The sequence below is a fragment of the Megalobrama amblycephala genome, linkage group LG17 (genome assembly GCF_018812025.1).
Source record: "Megalobrama amblycephala isolate DHTTF-2021 linkage group LG17, ASM1881202v1, whole genome shotgun sequence".
In the NCBI taxonomy this organism is placed as follows: domain Eukaryota; kingdom Metazoa; phylum Chordata; class Actinopteri; order Cypriniformes; family Xenocyprididae; genus Megalobrama; species Megalobrama amblycephala.
In genome coordinates, this window is record NC_063060.1 from 15,473,947 (window position 1) to 15,498,204 (window position 24,258).

The 24,258-nt window shown below is 39.4% G+C and overlaps 2 long non-coding RNA genes across 2 annotated transcripts; both read left to right on the forward strand.

Moving 5' to 3' along the window:
• Window positions 1-9,546: 9,546 nt before the first annotated feature.
• On the forward strand, window positions 9,547-10,195 carry LOC125251084. Its single transcript, XR_007180918.1, has 3 exons — window positions 9,547-9,615; window positions 10,014-10,063; window positions 10,175-10,195. It is a non-coding gene; the product is annotated as an uncharacterized LOC125251084 (long non-coding RNA).
• A 9,866-nt stretch (window positions 10,196-20,061) lies between these two features.
• On the forward strand, window positions 20,062-23,787 carry LOC125251075. The gene is made up of 4 exons (XR_007180917.1): window positions 20,062-20,798; window positions 20,983-21,244; window positions 21,335-21,416; window positions 22,610-23,787. It is a non-coding gene; the product is annotated as an uncharacterized LOC125251075 (long non-coding RNA).
• Window positions 23,788-24,258: the final 471 nt, after the last annotated feature.

The following is a 24,258-nucleotide window of genomic DNA, read 5'->3' on the forward strand; positions in this document are numbered from 1 at the left end:
ATTATTATTATTATTCTTTTTCTTCTGCCGTAAAACGCATCGTGCAGCCCAAACCGTAAGGCCTAGAGACTTGAAACTTTGTCAAATGATAGTACAAAAATCGAGGAGAGGTTGACAAAGTATGACCCAAATCGGCCAATAGGTGGCGCTACAGCGATCAAATGCGCAAAATGGCTCATAACTCCTAAACCGTGTGTCACAGACTCAAGTGTCTTATATCATTGGAAAGCTGAGACCTTGACGAACAAAACGTATATCTCCGATTTCATTTCCGGTATGAAAATTTTTCCGCCATTTTGAATTTTGTCAAAAACCTACTTTTGCGAACTAGTCCTAGGTTTTTCGTCCGATCGGAACCAAACCAGTGCAGAAATGTTCTCTGGAGTCTATAGATCAATAATTATCGAGAGAATTTTGAAATTTTGATTCACAGTCGCTAAGAGGAACCAAAACATGCAATGTGGGCGGAGCCACTTTTACTAAAATGGCTATAAATCAAGAACCAAATGAGAGATTTGCACCAAACTCGGAAGACATGTGTAGGGGCTCAATCTTTGGTCACGATAAAAAAATCGCGTCGATTGGACACTAGGTGGCGCTATAACTTGAAAAAAACATAAAAACGGTTGTAACTATGCAACCGTTAGTCCGATTGACTTGAAATTTGGCATGCAGTGTCTTGGTCCAAGGGGGCATGACATTCTATGAGGACATTGGCGTATCTCAAAAAACATGGCCGCCATCGGCCAATGAAGTTTGAGCACCTATTAGACAAGGTTAACGGAGGTCGATCGGAACGAAACTCGATGGGCATGTTCGACTCATGGTCCTAAAGGTCTGTAAGAATTTTGAAAGAAATCGGCCACAAGTTGGCGCTAACGAGTTTTACGCCTCAGTAATCACGTGGTGTGTCACAAAACCACACAATATGCATAGCATTTGATAGAACTACTCATGCTGAACAACTTTGCCTCAAGAACCAATGCTGTCAATCAAATCGTTCATTAATTATTCACAAATATGTGAAAAACCTACTTTTGCGAACTAGTCCTAGGTTTTTCGCCCGATCGGAACGAAACCAGTGTAGGACACTTCTATGGACTCTCTAGATCAATAATTATCAAAAAATGTTTGAACTTTAACATTTCCGTTGCTATAATAGGGTTATTAATAAAATGGGCGTGGCAAAATGTACTGAAAAGCCTATAATTCCTAAACCAAAACTCAGAACTTCACGAAATTAAGTGAGCACATGCGGCATATGACTCTAAAGAAGCTTGCCAATTTTTATGGAGATCGGACAATAGGTGGCGCTATAACTGTTAAAGCTTTAAAATCCATATATTTTCAATGGTACATTGCCTGTTTTGGCTGAAAATGGTCAGTTACTTCTATGATTTAGCTGGTTACATGCTTGCTAAATAAAACTTAAATATCTTTTAAACTTTAAAGTATCTTTTTATGCATATCTGCTTAAAGGTCTTAAATGCTTGAACCCCGGTAAATGCTGCTTGCAGCTTTAATTATTATTATTATTCTTTTTCTTCTGCCGTAAAACGCATCGTGCAGCCCAAACCGTAAGGCCTAGAGACTTGAAACTTTGTCAAATGATAGTACAAAAATCGAGGAGAGGTTGACAAAGTATGACCCAAATCGGCCAATAGGTGGCGCTACAGCGATCAAATGCGCAAAATGGCTCATAACTCCTAAACCGTGTGTCACAGACTCAAGTGTCTTATATCATTGGAAAGCTGAGACCTTGACGAACAAAACGTATATCTCCGATTTCATTTCCGGTATGAAAATTTTTCCGCCATTTTGAATTTTGTCAAAAACCTACTTTTGCGAACTAGTCCTAGGTTTGTCGTCCGATCGGAACCAAACCAGTGCAGAAATGTTCTCTGGAGTCTAAAGATCAATAATTATCGAGAGAATTTTGAAATTTTGATTCACAGTCGCTAAGGGGCGCCAAAACATGCAATGTGGGCGGAGCCACTTTTACTAAAATGGCTATAACTCGAGAACCAAATGAGATATTTGCACCAAACTCGGAAGACATGTGTAGGGGCTCAGTCTTTGGTCACGATAAAAAAATCGCGTCGATTGGACACTAGGTGGCGCTATAACTTGAAAAAAACATATAAAGAGTTGTAACTATGCAACCGTTAGTCCGATTGACTTGAAATTTGGCATGCAGTGTCTTGGTCCAAGGGGGCATGAGGGTCTATGAGGACATTGGCGTATCTCAAAAAACATGGCCGCCATCGGCCAATGAAGTTTGAGCACCTATTAGACAAGGTTATCGGAGGTCGATCGGAACGAAACTCGATGGGCATGTTCGACTCATGGTCCTAAAGGTCTGTAAGAATTTTGAAAGAAATCGGCCACAAGTTGGCGCTAACGAGTTTTACGCCTCGGCAATCACGTGGTGTTTCATAAAACCACACAATATCCATATCATTTGATAGATCTCCTCATGCTGAACAACTTTGCCTCTAAAACCAATGCTGTCAATCAAATCGTTCATTAATTATTCGCAAATATGTGAAAAACCTACTTTTGCGAACTAGTCCTAGGTTTTTTGGCCGATCGGAACGAAACCAGTGTAGGACAATTCTATGGACTCTCTAGATCAATAATTATCAAAAAAAAGTTGAACTTTGCCCTTTGGATCGCTATAACTGGGTCATTTAGAAAATGGGCGTGGCTAAATATACCCAAAAGCCTATAAAACCTAAACAAAAGCTCAGAACTTCACGAAAATAGGTGAGCACATGAAGTATATGACTCTAAAGAAGCATGCCAATTTTCGTGTAAATCGGACAATAGGTGGCGCTATAATTGTGAAAAAACTTTAAAAAACATATGGTTTTAATGGTTTTAGGTGAAAATATATATAACTTTGGATGTGTCTGACTTATTTTCACGGGAGTCACGTCTTTAGACTCCAGAATCCTTGCCGATTCCAACGATACCAAATATGGTAGGTTTCGGCCTATGGTTTGTGCTACGTTGTGATTTAGCGCTTAAAAAACTTTTGCGAATATCTTCGAAACCGTTAGTCCGATCGAGACGAAACCAGCGTAGGAAACACGGAACCTAAGTTGGTTTACCATACGTTAAAGCCCAAATGTCAAAATTTTGATGGGAAGTGGCAAAAAAATCCAATAAAAGTCTTTCATGGGTCATTTTTTATGCTCTCTTATATATAAGTGTCTATAACTTCACAACGAAATGAGATATTTTCACCAAATTTGGCACACATATGTATGGGCACACTCTGAGGACACCCAAAAAAAGTGTTGGACATCGGGCAACAGATGGCGCTATAACTGTCAAAAAACCTTTAAAAACCATGTTTTTCCTTACTGAATTGCCTGTATTGGCTGTAAATGGTCTTTTCCGTCTATGATCTATATGTTTACATGCTTGCTAAATAAAATATAATAACTTATTATGTGCTTAAAGGCCTTAAATGCTTGAACCCCGGTAAATGCTGCTTGCAGCTTTAATTAGGGGTTCAAGCACGAAGTGCTGAAACCCTATTGTAATTGTTAGGATTTTTATTATTATTATTATTAGGGGTTCAAGCACGTAGTGCTGAAACCCTATTGTAATTGTCGTGATTTTTATTATTAATGGTGCTTGCCAAAGGCAAAGCTCCATTCTTAATCTTCTGCATACTTATTATTATTCTTCTTCTTCTGGACACTTTCGTCTGCGCGTAACTCGTCCCGCAGTTTTTGTCATAGACCCACGAATGAGGTGTCAAATCGACCGGCCTATTGAGGAGTGGTGTGCTATGACTTTTATAAGCGATCGGGTGTACGATGTTCGTCCGGCGGGCGAAAAATCGGGCGAAAAATCCCATAGACTTAACATTGCGACGAACTTTGACGAGTCATAGCTCCTAACGAGAATTTCGTAGAAACATGTGAGTTACCACGTTTGAAGAGGCTGACAGGCTCTCTCAGACCATACCTCAAAATGGGGTGTAAGTTGTACCCCTGGGGCGCAAGAGCTGCCCAAAGTTGCCCCATAGACATACTATGGTGAAGCCGTGCCCATGAACCAGGAAGTACTGTGTTTTTCCTACTATGGGAAATTACATAGGGATTTTGTATTGAACATAACTCTGGATTACAATGTCATAGAGACAAGGGGGTGGGCTCATTTTACTCAGGCAACCAATCAGTCTCTCAGGATCATTGTGAAGCTATCAAGCCACGCCCTAGCAACCATATAGAGCACCTTAGTAACAAGCTCCATAGACTTCCATTGAAAAAGTTCAAACGAATATCTTTGGATAGGAGTGTCGTATAAACAAGAGGGTGAGCTCATTTGACTCGAGGCAGCAAACGGCCAATCACAAATCACCTTAAAGACATCATAGCCACGCCCTAGCAACCATTTAGAGCACCTTAGCAACCCAAAGCATAGACAGATATCTTCAAATCTGAATATCATAGAGGCATGGGGGTTGGTCTATATCATTCATACTAGCAAGCAGCCTTTGGAGTATCATCATTGGTAGCTGCCAAGCCACTCCCTAGCAACCAACCAGAGTACCCTAGCAACCGTTTTGCAAGATCTATATCTCTGCATCAGAACATCATAAAGACATGGGGGTTGGTTTATATTGTCAAGCAGCCTTTGGAGTATCATCATTGGAAGCTGCCAAGCCACTCCCTAGCAACCAAACGGAGTACCCTAGCAACCATTTAGCAAGGCCTTTATCTCTGCATCAGAACATCGTAAAGACATGGGGGTTGGCTTTTTTGACTCATGCTAGCAAATTGTACTTGCAACATGCTACACATGCTAGCAGTGAATAGCTACATGCTAATAGTGATTAGCTAAGTGTTAAAGTGGGCTGAGAACATGCTAAGGACTCTATAGAAACTCCATAGTAACTATCTGTGCCAACTACCAACCACCTAGTAACACCATAGCAACCGCCCAGGTTACCATAGCAACCGCCTAGCAACCACCCAGAACACCCTAGCAACCGCCTAGCAACACCTTAGCAACCACCCAAAGTACCTTAGCAACTGCCTAGCAACACCCTAGCAACCACCCTGGTTACCATAGCAACCGCCTAGCAACAGCCTAGCAACCACCCAGAACACCCTAGCAACCGCCTAGCAACCACCCCAAGTACCTTAGCAACTGCCTAGCAACACCCTAGCAACCACCCTGGTTACCATAGCAACCGCCTAGCAACAGCCTAGCAACCACCCTGAACACCCTAGCAACCGCCTAGCAACACCTTAGCAACCACCCCAAGTACCTTAGCAACTGCCTAGCAACACCCTAGCAACCACACTGGTTACCATAGCAACCGCATAGCAACCACCCAGAACACCATAGCAACCGCCTAGCAGCGCCTTAGCAACCACCCCAAGTAACTTAGCAACTGCTTAGCAACACCCTAGCAACCACCCTGGTTACCATAGCAACCGCCTAGCAACCATCCAGAACACCCTAGCAACCACCTAGCAACACCGTAGTGACCACCCCAGGTTCCTTAGCAACTGCCTAGCAACACCCTAGCAACCACCCAGGTTACCATAGCAACCGCCTAGCAACCACCCAGAACACCCTAGCAACCGCCTAGCAACCACCATAGTGACCACCCCAGGTACCTTAGCAACTGCCTAGCAACACCATAGCAACCACTCAGGTTACCATAGCAACCGCCTAGTAACCATCCAGAACACCCTAGCAACAACCTAGCAACACCTTAGCAACCACTCCAAGTACCTTAGCAACTGCCTAGCAACACCCTAGCAACCACCCGGGTTACCATAGCAACCGCCTAGCAACCACCCAGAACACCCTAGCAACCGCCTAGCAACACCTTAGCAACCACCCCAAGTACCTTAGCAACCGCCTAGCAACCGAGTGCCGAATTTTGCCACTGCAAGCACCATTCACATTTTCTTCAGGAAATGTACATTGTATTCTTCTTCTTCTTCTTCTGGACAAAATTTCTGCGCGCTACTCCTCCCGCAGTTTTTGTCTTAGACCCATGAATGAGGTGTCAAATCGACCGGCTCATTGAGGAGAGGTGTGCTATGACTTTTATAAGCGATCGGACCAACGATGTTCGCACAGCGGACGAAAAAGCGGCCAAAAAAGTCCCATTGACTTACATTGAAAAATTCAAATTCACGAACATTCCGTCTCTCTCAACTGTCACTTTCTCACACACACTCACACACGCAGGCCCTTAGAACCCTTTCTCTCTCAGACACAGACACTCATTTTCTTCCACTTTTATTTCTGCGCGCTGCTACTCCCGCAGCGTTTGTCCTAGACCCATGAATGAGGTGTCAAATCGACCGGCTCATTGAGGAGAGGTGTGCTATGACTTTTGTAAGCGATCGGACCAACGATGTTCGCACAGGGGGCGAAAAAGCGGCCAAAAAAGTCCCATTGACTTACATTGAAAAATTTAAATTCATGAACATTCCGTCAGTCTCAACTGTCACTTTCTCACTCACACACACACACGCAGGGCCTGAGGAACCCTTTCTCTCTCACTCACACACACTCATTTGACTTCTGATCAAGCAGCCAATAGGTAATGACCTCAAAGTCTTCATCATAGCCACACCTTAGCAACCACTTAGAGCACCCTAGCAACCACCTCAAAGACTTCCATTGAAAAATAGATGAGATGGATATAAATGAATCAGAGCATCATAGAGACATGTGAGTTTGGCTCTTTTGATTTGGGCAGACATGCAGTCTATTAGTTTAAGCCTGTTAATTGTCTAGCCATGCCCTAGCAACCATTTAGAGCACCCTAGCAACCCAAACCCAAAGAGGGATATCTTCAAACCTGAACATCATAGGGTTGGTTTATCATTCATACTGGCAAGCAGCCTTTGGAGGATCATCACTGGCAGCTGCCAAGCCACTCCCTAGCAATCAAACAAAGTACCCTAGCAACTGTTTAACAAGACCTATATCTCTGCATCAGAACATCGTAGAAACATGGTCATTGGGTCTTTTAACTCATGCTAGCAAACAGGACTTCCAACACAAGCTAGCAGTGAATAGCTATGCAAAGAAACACAAAACTGACAGGAGCTGCTCCCAGTGACTGGATCTGATGCACAGCTCATATCTCTGTTGCTGTAAATACTGAAAGTGAAACCACACACGAAACCCCAAGAGCAACTATTTTGCACTGTATGACATGACAGACAACTAGTTAAACCAGGGTCCTTTTCCTTCACACAATGATTTTTCTTTGAGTCCTGAAATTTATGGGTGTGAGTTTGGTTAGGAGCGTGTTTAGAAACTTTATGGGTGCAATGAAAACTTGGCAAAATATGTGTCTTTCTTTAACTATTTCTTAATATATATATATATATATACACACTCACACACACTATAATAAACAGATCTTGCCATACTAGTAGGTGGTATTATTATAGTTTTCATTAATATTTTGAATTCAGTCTGCTTTCATTTTAATTTTAAAAGTTTTAGTAATTTTGTTGTTCTTGCCATTTTTATATTTTTTTTGTTATTTTTAAACGTCTGTTTAGTTCTTTATTAATTTTTATTTCAGTTTCCATTTAGTACATCAGGTTAATTAAACTAAATAACTGGTTATTTTCAACTACAAATAAATATAAGAAATGTACGTTTTATTCAGTTAACATTTATTTCAAGTAATGAAAAATGTTTTTTTCATGATCTTAACAATAGTAAAATCTTTTTATTTTTAATAACATTTTGTTAGTCTTTCCTTCCTGTGATGGGGCATCCCAGACAGAAGCTAGAAGTTTACTTTAAATTAATTATACATTAAATTTAAATTAGATTAAATAAAGTTTGTGTAACTGGGGTGGAAATTGGACACATTGCGTGACTTTTACTCATATACAAGCCCGAAATGCACCGGGACACTTATTTTGAAATGTCTAAGCTTTATTTTTTCAGACCGCTCATTCAAATTCAAATGAGGGAGATAAAATATGCATTCTACATTCATACAACATATTAAAATATAAACAATGTAATGTAAACATTGTCATAATTAATCAGCATTTAGTTCATATGCGATTGCTTGTCATAAATGTGTGCTTTTATCTGATTGTGATCTGCTCTGAAGCAGTCTGAAGAACGCACAACAGCGCCACGTTCAGGCTTTGAAACGTGAAGCACTCACATTTATTTTATTAAATCAAAGCTTAAATTAACATTATTGTTATGATTTGTATAGCATTATTATTAAGATTTATTATTCTAATTACGGATTTGCCTCATCACAAAATTCTGTGAAAATCTTATAGCGAATGTGTGATTCTATTGGTTGTACAATAAAAGCTCGCTGCTGATTGGCTGTGAAATCATCAACCCGGAGCTGTTGCCACTGATCATCGTCCCACTCTATTCTCTCGAGGTGAGTTAGACGGCTGTTGTTAAATATGCTGTATTATAAAGCCTTGTAGCCTAATGTGAAATGATGCTCTTTATTTTAAATATGTAGGCAATATTATTCGTATTATAATGTGGTGTATAGTTTATATCGTTTTTGTTGACATTAAATGTACCTTTATATCTGTAAAGATCGTATGTGTTTGATACTGTAAGTAAATTAATGTTTACAGCTAACGTTAGCCATACTTTCATCTTTGTGTGAAAACGTAACGTGATATTGTGTGTATTTGATTGATATTACGTTTGCCATTTGCATTTAGCATTACCCACTGCATGCTGAGGAGTGTTAATTTTGGCGCTCATTTTAAGCTAACGTTACAGCATCCACTGTGGTAGCTTATGAGATGATGTACAAGTTTGTATTTTACATGCATGCATATGGATGCATAAATATTACGATGAAAAGTGTCGATTGCTGCATTAAATCGATTTAGATTTAGATTTTAGGTTCATGTCAATCAACGACAGCGTTGACCAATCACACGCGTTTTCGCTGAGCTTAGGAACGGAATATCCAATCGAAGGCAGTTGATTAGTCATCGGTGAAGAAACCCGGTGAGAACTGAATGCGCGCTCACTGACAGAATTCTCTGTCATAAACAACAAAGTGCAGATATGATGTATGTAAGAAATTAATTTATGCGATGTAGACAGATTTATTGAATATAACGGGTGTTTTTGTCTGTTCTTGGGTACTATTTGAGAGAGAGCCTCGAAAACCCTTGATTTCGTGCCACGCAGTCATGTGGTTCATTTAGCACCAATCAGCGCTGTCAATCTTTGAATGGATATAGACCTAGGATACAACAAAATAATAACGCACAATGTGAATCATATCGCATTGATTACTACTTTGACGACATTTACAGTAGCATTTATTTTTATAATTAATATTACAATTGAATTAAAATTATTTTGACATTTATAGAGACAGTATTTTTAGAAAAGGTAATCTTAATGAAATAAGGAACAGCAGAGAGACTACATTTCACTTTAGAGCAGGTTGTCTGTGAGATGTTTACAGTTGAAAAATGTTTTCAGTCTTTGCAATGAAAGTTAAGTTATGTTGTGAGAGTGGAGTTCTTGAGTTTTATGACATTCTTGTTTCTCTGTTTCAGAATACTGTTTCACGAGCACTCTTTACTGCATTTTGAGGTAAGAGTTTAATTAGTAACATGGCCATAAATATAAAATGCTTTATATTTTGGCTTGTTGATAAGAAAATCGTTATAGTTTAAAAAAATGATCAGGATAATAAAAACTATGTTTTGTTAATACCACAAATAATTAAGTCTATAATATTCACCCATCACTTGTCCTATATAGTAAACCTGGATAGATGACATCACAGGTTTTAGGCTGCATATTTGACATAACTTGGATTCTTGAAAATAACACAGAGTATATCAAGAAAAATACATTCTTGAGACAAATTCCTAAAATGATAATCTACATATTTATTAAATATATAATTAATTAACATACAAAGAAGTAATGCACAGTTGACTTGACTTTAGTAATTTTTCATTATGTTGTCATTGTTATTTTTTCAGACTGACAGATCTGAGCACAACCTGCATTCATCGCTGCACTTTTCTCCTTGGTCAGTATTAATGTGTTTCTTAAACAGTACTGTGTCATTTTCATCACATCACCATAATTGTAGTTCCTGTGACCAATTTTTTTATTTTTGTTTTTTCTCTTTCTTTTTCAGGTTCCTTCTGTTTTGACTTTTGGCTTTTTCTACAGAGAGTTCATTTGTTCTTAGTATTTTTTGCTTGAAACATTTGATTTTCTGTATTCTGTATTCTGCATTTAAAAAAAAAAAGTTTATTTTAATAGACAGTTTTTTTTTTTTATTATTGTTTTTTTTAGATTTTTTTTTTATTTATTTATTTTTTATTTTTTGGAATAATATTTGTAGATCTAATTTATAAATATTAATTAGTTCTTTTTCTGTTTTTTTTTAGTCTATATTCTCATACATTAATAAGTTCATTTTACTTGTTCTTTTCTTGAAAAAAAAAAAAAAAAAAAAAAATTGTTTATTGCATTTTACAAGTTTACCCAGTGTCTCTTTCATTGTTGTTTAACAGTTTTTTCTTCTTGAGACTACTACAGGTTTTATCTTTTCAGGCTCAAGAGCTGTTACGCCAGGAGGACTTTCAAAGTATGTGCCTATTAAAGTGAAAATGTCATGTTAAAATGAATTTGACTAACAAATAACTGTATTTCGGTATGTCTATTGGTGGCACTACATTTGATGATTAAAAAGAAACCCATTGGGTTACTTTTAGGGGTGGGCGATATACCGGTAGACACGATTAACTGGTAGAAATGTGTCAACCGGTAGAGATTTTGGATTATCATCTCTATCGCTGTTACATCACGTTACATTGCTGTATGTTCATGAAAGCTCATAGTTTGCATGCGTTCTTAAGCACTGCTGTTTAAAAACAGGTCATTTTAATCTGTTGAAGCATAATTTGCAGCAAAAAAAACAAGTATACGCGCACTCTTTCACTGTCTGAGAGACGCACGACATGAAGTAGCTGCTCCTAGAGTGCGTGAGAACTGAAATGAGTGCTTTTTGCCTACTAATTGGGCTCGAACAGTTATATGCGCATACATATGTCAAAGTGACATGTACAGTCAAACCAAAATTTATTCAGACACCTTGAACATTTTATTCATTAATACAGTTTATTCACTATAGTTTAAAAAAAATGGTAATATGACACAATTTCAGATTTAACTTTTGTCAGAGTTTTTTTTTTTTTTATTATGTCAGCTAACGCTTAAGCAAAACATGGTCAGGTCAAAGTCTCATTTTTTAAATTTTTTTTTTTTATCAATTTTACTGATAGTCCACTGTATGAAGATTTTTTTGGGTATAATATGTCAGTTTCAGTGCTTCCCACAGGTTTGAAATAATCTTGCGGTGGTAGCGGGTGAAAAATCCTCCTATTACCCACGGCACAAAAATGGTCAACTACATGTGACAAACAAATAATCTGTGATTTTTAACAGTATTACAGCATTTAAATGGTTCTCCTTTTCCTATGTTCTCTTTGCTGTCATATAGTGTCTCTCTCAGTGAATGGGACACAGATTTTTACTAGTAAAATATATAATGAATAATATGTCAAATAATGTTCTTAGTCTTTTCATCCTATGGGGGAGATTACAATACTATGAATTAAATGTAAATGAAATACAATCTATTGTGTTACTAAAATACCAATATGCCCAAAAGAAAAAGAAAAAACTTAGTGTGTGACTTTTAATTATAAACAAGCCCGAAATACACCGGGACTCTTATTTTGAAATGTCGCAGGCTGATCCTTCATTTTATATAAAGATTCATTGTAATAATTTCAACGAGTTCAGTATAAATCTGCACATTTGAGAATACTTTATAAAGGCCATAAAGTAGACATTGTAATAATTCATCAACTCGAGTTCAGTAGCATAAATCTGCACTTTTTTTCATTGATTGAGAATCACTTTGAAGCAGTCTGAAGCGCTCTTGCGTGAGTTTGTAGAACACAATAACAGAACAGAATATTAGCGGAAGTGAACAGCTCTGACGCACACATAACGAGCAGGTACGAAACGACTAGTTAATTGATCACGGATGGTTTCATTATCTTGGGAGGATACAAAAGTATAAGAGGATAAAAATAATAAAAGCAAAAATGTGTCTCCAAATATACTTTGGTTTGACTGTGTGTGTGTGTATATATATATATATATATATATATATATATATATATATATATATATATATATATATATATATATATATAGACTGTATTTGCAAGTAAACAGAGTCATTTATGTCTTAACGTAAACAGTTGAGAAATAACTGAGAAATTGAGAGAGAACAATGCACGAGTATAATGGATCTGTGCAGCTGGTCTTAAAGTGACAGCATCCAAATTTACCTGCTCTCATATATTAATACTAATTAAACAACAAAAAGAGAGATAATCTCATTGCAAATTATTGAGTTAGTCATTTATATTTGTCTATTGTCTAGATTTTCTTTTTTGTGTGTCTCATATCTTTTTATCTCTTTATATCGTTGAGGATGCCGCGGAAAGGAAAGAGATCTCAAGCTCAAAAAATCCGTTGGAGAAAGTTGACCTGGGAAGACCTGGAAGATGAACAGACCAGACTCTCCAGGATTAACAAGGTACTATTGATATCTGTCTTGGATTACACCTTAATGTTTGGGACTAGGACTGTCTTAATTCCTCAATTAAATTTGAGTGTTTGATTATTTAAAAAAAAAAAAAAAAAAAAAAGATTGATTGCAATTTACCCATGACAATTAACTGGCAATATACCAGTGTTCAAATATCATATCACAGCCCTAATAAAACTTAATTTACCAACAACTAAATTAAATTGGGGTGGGCAAAGTAAACCATACTGTTTTAATGTTTTAATAACAGCAAATGTTACTTGGCCTATGTATTTCCCATTTTAAATATATTACTAAATTAATGATCTAACTGCAAAGAAAATATTTTCTAGAACACATTGATCATTTGTATTTTGTGCATACTTGATGTGTACAAATGCCTTTTCTGTAGTCCCCCCACCTCAATTTTTATCTTAAAATTGTTAAGCTAAATACCTTTGTCCCAATCACTATGGAGTGCAATTTAACACAGATTCTATAACACTCATTTTAAACAGCAGCCTGATTCCATGGATGATTATTCACAGGTTGAACAGGCAAGCACCAGTGCTGATGTAGCTCAGTTTTCAGATAGTGTGTATGCAGAAGGTGGTGATAGTGCACCCAGGGTTTGGTCTGTGCGGGCATCTCATTGTCAGAATGATGTTAGGTATGATGAATTCTCGAGAAATCATCAATGCACATGTATAGCATTGACATTTTTGGCCAACCAGAGTGAAGGGATTCAGTTCAAAATGCCTGACCTGGATAGAGTTTTAGAGGAGGGTGATGCTTTGTATGTCGGGATTAAAATGCAGCTCATTGCTGAGGAAAGATTTGATCGGAACCATCTCACTATGGAGGAAGTACCGCTGAGTGTTTCAACATTTCACCAAACACTCAATGTGAGGAAGTCTGATGTGAGGATGGGATACCTGAGAGCCAGAGGGACCCCCTGACATGGAAGGGTGGTGGATTCCCCTCGCTGAAAGACTGCAATGTCTCTCAACGGATGTAAGCCATGCACTGCTCACTGTTGCTCCAGAGTGTATTGCTGTTTTCAGAGACCAGATGTGGAAGATATGGAATCTTTGATTCTCACTCGAGGACTGCCGAAGGGCTTGCCTACTCCTGGAGGAACTGCTGTAATGTTAACTTTCACCCACCTCAGTGACATGACAGACAGACTTCTCAAGCTCTTCCGGAATTATTCTCCTGAGGCCCGCTATGAATTCATGCCTGTCTCTTTTGAAACAGAGCAACAGTCTGGCCAACTGCCTTCACCATCGGTTTGTGAACAGGTATCACAAGTTATTTCAACTCAACCAGAACCAGGAACAAATGCTGGAGCCAAAGTAACATCTTGTTAGCTCAGGAGCTAAAAACCAGGAAAGGATAGGTAAAAGAAATAAGCACAGGAGAAGAAGAGAAATGCATAAAGCAACAGACATTATAAAACAACGTGGAGGACCTAAGGACACATCTGCATCTAATGAGAAAACAGAAAAAAAGGGAACATGAGAGAAAGAGGTATGTCAGATGTTTGCAATACCAAACAAATAAAAAACAAGTCATTAAGGAAAAATACAACCAGGATTCATCAGTTCAGAATACAAAAAGAAAGACTACATGGCTAGACGGTACAAAACAGATGAAGTTGTTCAGGCAATGAAGAAAGAATACATGATGAGGAGGTACAAACGGATGTCCTTGTGCAGTCAAAGAAGAAAGAGTACATGATGAGGAGGTACAACACAGATGTCCTTGTGCAGTCAAAGAAGAAGACAACATGATGAGGAGGTACAACACAGATGTCCTTGTGCAGTCAAAAAGAAAGCGTACATGATGAGGAGGTACAACACAGATGTCCTTGTGCAGTCAAAGAAGAAAGCGTACATGGCTGAGGAGGTACAACACAGATGCTCTCGTCCAGTCAAAGAAGAAAGAGTACATGGCTAGGAGGTACAACACAGATGCTCTCGTCCAGTCAAAGAAGAAAGATTACATGGTTAGGAGGTACAGCACGGATGTTCTCTTCCAGAAGAAGATGAAAGATTACATGGTGAGGAAGATACGCAGGTGACCCAGAGTTTAGAGCTCATCACATCCTGAGATGTACCCTGCGCAAGACACAGAAATGCGTCGGTGATGCAACATATCAATGTTCTTCATCGGTTGCAATGCGCATTCAGGATCAAAAATAAATATAAGGCGTACATCCATCATAACCAGGAGACACCCCAGCCTTTGGTTAGCAAAGAGATGGAAACCGCCATACATGCGTTCCGGTTGTAAAGATTCAGCAAGGCCCTACACATGTCTGCACAGTCTGTCACAGAGCCCTATTTCCTAATCAAGTCAAGGTCTGTCATAGAAGCGAGTTACGACAAAAACGCCTAATGTTTCAGCATCTTGCTTAACCGGGAAATATGTTCATTCCTGTGATAGTGCCTGCTCAGGTCCTTGTGTAGTTCCGGAGGAGAGAAGACAGGAGTGGATTTGCCACACGTGTGACAGCCATCTTAAAAGAGGAAACATGTCTTCAATTGCAGCGGCTAACAAACTCGAGTTGCCACCCATCCCTGCGGAACTGGTTGAATTGAATGTGCTTGAACGTCAGCTTATTTCCAAAATCATACCGTTTGCAAAAATAGTTGCGTTGCCTAAAGGACAGCAAAGAGCAGTGCATGGTGCTGTTGTGTGCGTTCCCTCTGAGGTGGAAGTCAACGGTCAACAGTCTGCCAAGACCGAGTAGTGAGTCCCAGCTGCTGCAGGTGAAACTAAAGAGACATGTAAAGTTTAAAGGATACCAGCACTTCCATACCGTCAACATGCATAACGTGCTTGCAGCCTTATCAAAGTTGAAAGCAGTGCATTCCGAGTACAGGGATATCTCCATAAGAGAAACTGCGATATTCGAAAGTCACGTAGATGAGGAAGATGACGCCACAGAGGAGCAACAAGTCGTCAATGTTGCTGAGCAGGATAGACAAGAAGTTAGCGTCGAGGAGAAGGATGAACTTAGACCTGGTCTCACATTAGACACATGTATGCAGCCACCTGACATCGGACAGGAGATCTTGTCGTACGGCGAGGGAATATTTAGCATCGCTCCTGCTCAAGGACAAAAGCCTGTTGGATTTTTCAAAATCCCGAAGTTGGAAGCCATGGCGTTCCCTGTTCAAGTTCCCCACCGGACAGAATACAATTGACGAGGCAAGACAAACAGCAATATCTCCCAGTATGTATTTCAACGCAAGATTGTTCTGCGTGGACACTCGTTTTGCAAGCGATCAGGAGTTACCTTTTCTTTGCCCAGTTTGTGACAGAGACTCAGCTCGCTAGAAATAGCATGAGTATCCAGCTGCGCAAGGGCAAGCCTATTACAAGAGATGGCAGAAGAATATCCAACAGGCTGCTTCAGGACAACCGCGAGATTGAGCGATTGGTACACAACAGGGACGCCACACGTTTTATGCAACCACTGAGAGGCTCTCCGTTTTACTGGGAGAAAACGTTGAGAGATCTACAGGCTATGATTAGACAGTTAGGAACCCCTACATTTTTTTGCACATTCAGTGCAGCCGAAATGCGATGGCCTGAAATAATAACCTGCAATCAAGGCCCAGCAAGGTGAACAGATTGACTTTTCAACGCTTGACTGGATGACAAAATGTGAAATCCTCCGAAGCAACCCAGTCACCGTAATGCGCATGTTTGAGAAACGCGTGGATGCTCTAATGACCCATCTGCTTTTGTCGCCCGCTCAACCCTATTGGTAAAGTAGAGGACTACTTTTACAGAGTTGAGTTTCAAGCCAGAGGAAGCCCACATATCCATCTACTTGTTTGGATAAAGGATGCACCCGAGTTTGAAAACGATGACGATAAGGTGGTGTGCGACTTCATTGACCGCTGCATATCGTGCCGTTTGCCTGATTCCGTGGCCGATCCTGAAGCTTCACCGAATTGTCACAGAGGTTCAGCTTCACAGCAGGAACCACTCAAAGTCGTGTAAGAAAGGGAATGTATTATGTAGATTCGGGTTCCCCAAACTACCGATGTCCAGCACCACGATCACACGTCCGCGACCACAGCGTCCTGAAGAAGAGGATGACCCGGACGCTTCTTCATCAGAAAGCTGCGTGTTCAGATCTAAAAACGCAATCGCTCGTCCACAACCACAGCGTCATGAAGAAGAGGATAGACAGAAAGACAGAAAGAAGGCGAGACAGGAGGCTGCTCAAAAAGCAATGAGCGAAGCCAGGCTAAAACTTAAACCGGTGTGGGATTTGTTGAATGATCCCCAAGCCTCCTTTGACAGCTTGTCAGAGCTTCTGACAAAATGTAACATGACCGTGAAAGAGTACGAAGAAAACGTTGAGGCATTGTCCACTGCCAACGTGGTTTTTGCTGAAGCGTGATCCAAAGGAGTCTTGGGTGAATGGATACAATCCTGATTTGTTGAGGGCATGGAACGCTAACATGGACATTCAGTTCGTTCTTGACCCTTTTAGCTGCGTCATGTATATGTTATCGTATATTTCTAAGCCGGAGCATGAAATGAACGAGGTACTGAAGAACGTCATCAAGGGCGTGCGCGAAACTAACGTTAACGAGGAAGACGAAATGAAGCACATTATGCAGGCCTACTCTAAACACCGGCAAGTAAGCGCTCAGGAGTCGGTGGCACGAACATGCAGCTTACCATTGAAGAAATGTTCACGAAGCGTTGTGTTTATACCGACGGATGACGACGCGCTGAAGATGAGTCTTCCCCTTAGTGCCCTTCAAAACAAACATCCCGATTCAGAGGATGTCTGGATGTCAGGGATAATAGATAAATATAGAGCAAGGCCGCAAACGCCCGAGTTTGAAAGGATATGTCTGGCCGATTTTGCTTCGGAATACCGTATTGTGTATGGTCAGCAAACAAAAGGAAAAAATGTTCACGAGCTGCTCAACGGTATGGGATTTTTCCAGAAAAGAACTGTTGGTAAGGCTGCAGTTATTAGATATGCACGATATTCGGAAGAAAAACAACCTGAAAAGTTTTACTGCAGGTTACTTAAGCTTTACATGCCACATCGCTTCAATGCACAGCTAAAACCTCCTCGATTTCCAACGTATGAGCAGTTTTACAAATGTGCATCTGTGGAACTTCCTGCACACCCAGGTCTCCTGATACCTGTTCGTGCTGTAGTGCAAGCACACAAGGAGAAGTTCGAAAAACACAGTGAAGAAGTGGATAAGGCATTAGATCAGCTGCAACAGCAAGGACCACCGGAAAACGCTTGGACGGCATTTGCGCCTGAAATTGAAGCGGATCGTTTGGAACTGCATTGCCGAACGGGAAGACATGAACCCAGATGATGAGGATGTACAAGACGATGTCCCAGAGTATCAGATTCTTGAGCATGGAGATGGAGTCGTTCCACAAGTAGAGGCACCTCAGCTCAGTATTGAATTCGTTCGGAAGCTGTTTAGAAGTCTGAATGAGACACAGGCAGCCATATTTTACACTGTCTGCCATTGGTGTCAGAAACGTGTGTGGGGTCAAAACCCAGAACAGTTTTTTTACTTCGTATCAGGTGGAGCTGGTTGTGGCAAATCGCACGTCATCAAGTGCATATACACGGAAGCGACCAAGATTCTGCGACAGCTGCCTCGGCTGCGGGAGGAGGGGGATCTCTCCGTGCCTACAGTGCTCTTGAGTGCGTTTACTGGAACCGCAGCTTTCAATATTTCCGGTAAAACTCTGCACTCCATTTTAAAACTTCCGAGGAATCTGAAGCCACCTTATCAAGGACTTGGAAACGCTCTGGATGAACTGCGAGCAAGATTACGCGACGTGGAGATTCTGATCATTGATGAAGTGTCCATGATTTCGAAGGACCTTTTCGCTTACATCAACTGGAGGTTTCAGCAAATCAAAGGCAGCAAGAAACCTTTCGGGGGCATCTCTGTCCTCGCCGTTGGTGACTTTTACCAACTGCCACCTACCGGTAAAGCCAAACCACTCTGTGTCTACGAAGAAGATGTTTTGGACTTCTGGAAAGAACATTTCCAAATGATTAACCTCTCAGAGGTCATGCGTCAAAAAGACGACCTTGCTTTTGCCCAGCTTTTGAACAGACTACGGGTGAAGAAGAAGACCGAAGATCTTGGCGAAGAAGATAGAGATTTGTTACTCCAGGCTGTGAAGGATCCTAAAGACTGCCCGTGTGATGCACTCTACATATTTGCCACCAACAAGGAAGTTCACGGACACAACACCAAGACAATCCACGCTCTTCATACTGGCATTATAACCGTTGATGCCGAAGACTACAGGAAAGACCCAAGAACAGGAGGGATGAAGAAACAAAAGAAGCCTGTCATAGGAAAAAAGGACGACTTGCTTGACTCCATAGAAATTGCAGTGGGAGTTCGTGTAGTGATAACTAGGAATCTGGACGTTGAGGATGGAGTCGTTAATGGATGTTTTGGGAAAATTGCACATATCGTCACTAAAACAGCAGATGGAATAGACACCGTTAAAATGCTAGGGCTTCAGCTCGACAATCCAAACGCGGGTAGGAAACACCGCAGAAAAGTGCAAGGTGAAGACGACGACTTGGTTTATATCGAGAGATCCGAAGAAAGTCTAAGGAAAGGAGCAGTTCGCCGTCAATTTCCTATTAAGTTAGCTTATGCCTGCACTGCTCACAAAGTGCAAGGCATGACGATGCAGAACGCCGTAGTGTCACTGAAGAAGATTTTCGAGCCAGGAATGGCCTACGTTGCACTTAGCAGAACGACATCGCTTCGTGGATTACATATTACTGACTTCAGTGAAAAGAAGATTTATGCTGATCCTGCAGTCACCGCCTCATTACAAAACATGCCAAGAGCGACATTTACAGGAATCATGCCACTTTTGCAGCACGTTAGGGAAACCGGCATAGATCAAACATTTAAAATAATTCATCATAACACAGAAGGACTGGCAGCCCACATTGAAGACATTAGATGCCATCATGAGCTGCTACTAGCAGACATTTTTTGCATTACGGAAACTCACCTGACCGGATCATCCATTACACCCCATCTCCAATTGGACGGATACAACTTGTTCATGCGCAACAGACATGTCTCCTACTCGACACATCAAGAGATCGCAAATAAAGGTGGAGGTGGAGTCGCGATCTATTGCAAAGAGCATATTTCAGCTCAGGCTAGGCAGTTTATACAGAACGTAACCGATCTGGAGTTTGTCGTCATCAAAATAGATAGTCCAATCAAAGCAACCATCGCTGCTGTGTATAGGCCACCACACTACGGTTTCGAAGATTTCATGAAGAACTTGAAGAGTCTGCTGGATTATTTGGATATCATGGATGAACAGGTCATCGTCTGTGGCGACTTCAACGAGGATCTTTTAAGTGCAGGGGAAAAAACTGTTCTGGAATTATTCCGATCGAAACGATACACGCAACTGATCACCACAGCAACGTCTAAAAAGAACACTCTACTGGATCACATTTACATCTCTCATCCGGATTTGTGTCTTCAATCGGGTGTGTTACATAGTTATCATAGTTATCACAATCCTGTGTACTGTATTTTGCGTAAATGATTAGTCTCGTTCTGTACTGTAGTTTTTATGGTGGATGGGTATTGTTGTTTGTTGTGGTAATTGTTGTCTGTTGTGGTAATGGTGTGTTGCGTTGTTGCCATACGGAACCCGAGGCCGCTGAATGCTATTATCGACTACAGCTTTGGAGGCACTCGCCTTGTAGTACCTTGGGGTTGGCGCGTATGGTTGTGGTAATTGTGTGTTGCGTTGTTGCCATACGGAACCCGGGCCATTGAATGCTTTAACGACTACTTTGGAGGCGCTGATAGCCTTATAGCACCTGGGGCGGCGCGTATGGTTGTGCTGCAGTTAGATTGTGGTGTCTATGGTCATATAAAGGTGTTATGGTCATATAAAGGTGTTATGGCACTGAGCTACGTAGAGAGCACAATCGCAGGAAGGACGATGGAGTAGTGTGGCAGCTCCAGGGAGGACACTAGGAAGTTAAGGCAGGAGCAGCAGCATACAGGACACAGTGAGGATTAGTGTGGCAACTCCAGGGAGGACACAGACAGTGAGAGCAACATCGGCAGTAAGTCATAAAAGACAGTAAGGTAAAGTGAGAAGTAGTAAGAAACTGATGTGATGTATTTGATTTTGACCTTAACATAACATTTGTTTAAAATGATTTTGTGATCAATCTGTACAACGTGTTACTGGATGTATTATTTGCAGTCCTCTGCTATTCTGATATTGATATGTTCTCTTCTGTAAAGTTGCAGGAAGATTTTGGAGACAGTGGCAGTCCTCTCCAACACTGGATATGAGTGTGCAATATACCATCTAAAGCTAAGTGTTAAAAGATCTCACTTCAGTCACTGTACTACTGCACATGATAACCACATTTAAAGGAATATTTTAATCTAATTTTGATTTTCATGTTTTTCAGGAACCGACTAGTCGGAATGTCTGAGAAGATCAAGTGTGCTACAGCACTGATGACGAGCTGGATACCAGCTTATGTGTTAATTTCTTTCAGTAAGTTTTAGATCTGAGTTTACTTTTTTATTATTAGTTTTTTAGTTTATTTGTAAATGTGTATGTATCATTTATTAATTTCATTGCTAGAGGACGGGACCAGATGTGTTTGGAGTAGAGGACAATGCTGACGACTGAATAAGCAAAGGAAGAAGCACATTAAAGCACTGAGGTAAAGTTTGTCAATACTACTGGTAAGGTCTAGTGTTTCAGTGCGTTTTATCATACAATGTGTTTGCTCAGAGGCATGTGCTTTGATGTGAAAGCTTAGATTTTAAAGTCTGTGATGGTTCTCAGAAGTGAGAGAGCACAAATGTCTCTTGCAAGACATACAGTACAGTCCAAAAGTTTGGAACCACTAAGATTTTTAATGTTTTTAAAAGAAGATTCGTCTGCTCACCAAGGCTACATTTATTTAATTAAAAATACAGTAAAAACAGTAATATTGTGAAATATTATTACAATTTAAAATAACTGTTTTCTATTTGAATATATTTCACAAAGTTATTTATTTCTGTGATGGCAAAGCTGAATTTTCAGCATCATTACTCCAGTCTTCAGTGTCACATGATCCTTCAGAAATCATTCTAATATGCTGATCTGCTGCTCAAGAAACATTTATGATTATTTTCAATGTTGAAAACAGTTGTGTACTTTTTTTTCAGGATTCCTTGATGAATAGAAAGTTCAAAAGAACAGTGTTTATCTGAAATCTAATCTTTTGTAACATTATAAATGTCTTTACTGCCACTTTTGATTGATTTAATGCATCCTTGCTGAATAAAAGTATTCATTTCTTTAATTTCTTTTCAAAAAAATAAAAATTCTTACTGACCCCAAACTTTTGAACGGTAGTGTATAATGCTACAGAAGCTTTGTATTTCAGATAAATGCTGTTCTTTTGAACTTTCTATTCATCAAAGAATCCTGAAAAAAAAAAAGTACACAACTGTTTTCAACATTGAAAATAATCATAAATGTTTATTGAGCAGCAAATCAGCATATTAGAATGATTTCTGAAGGATCATGTGACACTGAAGACTGGAGTAACGATGCTGAAAATTCAGCTTTGCATCACAGGAATAAATTACTTTGTCAAATATATTTAAATAGTACACAGTTATTTTAAATTGTAATAATATTTCACAATATTACTGTTTTTTACTGTATTTTTAATTAAATAAATGTAGCCTTGGTGAGCAGACGAAACTTCTTTTAAAAACATTAAAAATCTTAGTGTTCCAAACTTTTGGACTGTACTGTACATCTGACCTGAAACGTTATGCTCTATAAGTCTTGCAGAATGAAAACAATTTAATTCAGTTCACTAACATGATCATATCTGTTTTACCTTCTCTACCTCAGGGTGTCCAGCCTGTTTGCCGTGTCAGATCCAGCGGCTAGATGGCAGGAGATGCCTCATTACACCACTGATCACATCTAATCATTAGATGATCAATTAATTAATTTTAATATATTTATAAATTGATCTTATTATCATATTAAATAATAGGTTTCAATTTAATATTTCATATATTAGCTTAAATAAGAATGTTATTATAATGTGTACGCCATGCCAGAGGAGGATGGGTTCCCCCTGATGAGTCTGGTTCCTCTCAAGGTTTTTTTTATCTCCTTAAGAGTTTTTTTCTTGCCACCGTCGCCACTGGCTTGCTCACTGGGGGTGTTGTGTCAAATCCTGTGTCCCTCTCGGGTCCCTGCCGAACAGGGTTTCCAAAACAACAGTTTGCGAGTCGATGAACATTTTTATTATTAATTATATCATAAAAATTTAAATAAACACATTTAATTTGAAATAGAAAGGAAGTCATGTTATGGATTAGTCACTTAAGATAAAGCAGTAAGCCCTGTGACGCCATGGTTTACAGTGCTTTCAGAACTGCTGAGGGGCGTTGTTAAAAAGCCCCTCTGGTTTTCTGAAATCGCAGGGCTTATGGGCTTATTCCTTTTATAAATACTTGCTCAGTAGTTCACGGAATCATGGACAGTAATTGAGTATTTTACAATTCCTTTGAACACAACATGCACAAGGTTTACTTTATACAATAATTCAAACACTTTCGCCAGTATTCTGCCAAAATTGAAACTGATGTGTTAGAAATGCTGGAAGTGAAAAAAAGTTTTAAGATTTGAAAGTGAAGGACTTGAAACAAAAATTAACAAACAATTTAACAAAAAAATTAGATACTATAAATAAAAAAATGAATAAATTATATTCCTCTAGTAAAATTGTATTATTGCAACAGTAAAGTATGTGAAAGTGAAGAATTTAAAACAAAAAAATAGTATTGTGTAAAACAAGTTAAATCAAATATATAATTTTCTCCTATTAAAATTTTATTACTGCAATAGTAAGGTATTTGTTTTTATTTTTATCATCTTGGAGTTAATGCAGATATTAGATCATTTTAATATGAAGTTAAAATAATATTTAAATGTGAGCTAGTATGACATTATAGGGTGGGATTTGGCACAACAGGCGTTTTCTAAATCTTTTAATAAACATTTTGGTTGAATTGGCACATCACGTGTTTTTGTCTTTATTGAATCTTCTTCAGTGGCACATATGTGTTCTTGTGAACTTCACAGAAGGTCCAGGGGGTATTCCAGAAAGCAAGAATAACTTATGGTCACATATACTCTCAGTTGATTAACCTAAACCTTGCTTACTCAAGGTATGCTGGTTTTTATTCTTCTTTTAATCGAGGCCACACAATATGTCTGCATATTTTCACTGTTGACTAATATTTTTCATTTTTAAATAAAATATTTAATGTCAGGACGATTGCAAAAAAAATTAAATAACCTTGTGGTGTCCAGAAAACAATTTCATTAGTACACTGAGTTTAATTTATTGACTGTTTAATGCTTAGCATCAAATCTACTATAGTAGTATTAAGCTCGTGATTTTTTTACGGGAGTGAATACACATAAATTTGCCACAAAAACCAGCATTCTCAAATGGGCTTGGAGGTAGCATGCAAGAGGTTCAT